Here is a 999-nt window from a genome sequence, read left to right as displayed (position 1 = left end):
CGTTTTATTCTTCCTTCATCATGTGGTACCTGCAGCTCCCCACGGACCTCATCCAAGTCAAGTAAATCTAAGCTCCACTTGAGTTAGTGACATGAGTGTTGCAGACACTGAAGACTCGGCACAGCGACCACTGGGGGGTACACTTGCACACACATGTGTGCCCGCATAAGTGTTCTGCACATGCCGACATGCGCACTCCAGTTTGTACGGGAGTCTGTACATGAACATGTGCGGGTCCTTGTGCACACGTGTATATACGGTATGTGGGGCTGTGCCCCTGCTCACAGGTATGCGTGCTTGTGTCCAGTGTGTGCACAAGTACATGTGCGTCCCACACTTAGATGTATGTGTGGGTGTGTGCACACATCTGCAGGTGTGCTTGTGTATGTGTGTGGTGTGTGCGTGCATGTACATTCATGTCCGTGCTCGTGAGTGTGTCAAGGCCATGTGGTGGTGTCGAGGCCATGTCAGTGCCTGAGAAGGGGGCGCTGGCTCCCCACTCACCAGAGGAACCTGAGGAGCTCTCCATCTTCTGGCCACTCACCTTCAGCGAACACACCCCAGGAACTTCTGGGGCCTGTCCCTTTCCCCGGAAAGTGTAAGTCCTCCTGTCCTGCCTGGCCAGAGAGGGCACGCAAGGGGCGCTGGCGAGGCTGGTTGCCTCAGTCCCGTCATTGGTAGGCCGCCTAAATCTATGTCACCTGGGATTCTGAGCCCCGCCTCTGCCTGAAGGCACCTGGGGTGGAAGGGCTGGTGTGACCAGGAGATGGACAGACAGATGGACAGCCGGCTTCCCATGTGGCTGGGTCCTCCCGCCAAGTGGGCAGCTAAATCAACAGGCCCAGAAATCGGAGAGGGGCCCAGGGCCTGGCTATGCATCAGTCTGTTTGTTTGTTTGTTCTGGAGTTGTGGGAACTTCCAGACTGCAGGAGGCCCTGGTGGCTGGTGGGGGGGGGGGGGGGTGGCTATCGCCTAGGCCTAGCTGACAGCCACATCCGG

This window comes from Vulpes lagopus, chromosome 14 (assembly GCF_018345385.1).
Source record: "Vulpes lagopus strain Blue_001 chromosome 14, ASM1834538v1, whole genome shotgun sequence".
In the NCBI taxonomy this organism is placed as follows: Eukaryota; Metazoa; Chordata; class Mammalia; order Carnivora; family Canidae; genus Vulpes; species Vulpes lagopus.
Note: the sequence above shows the minus strand (reverse complement) of the source record.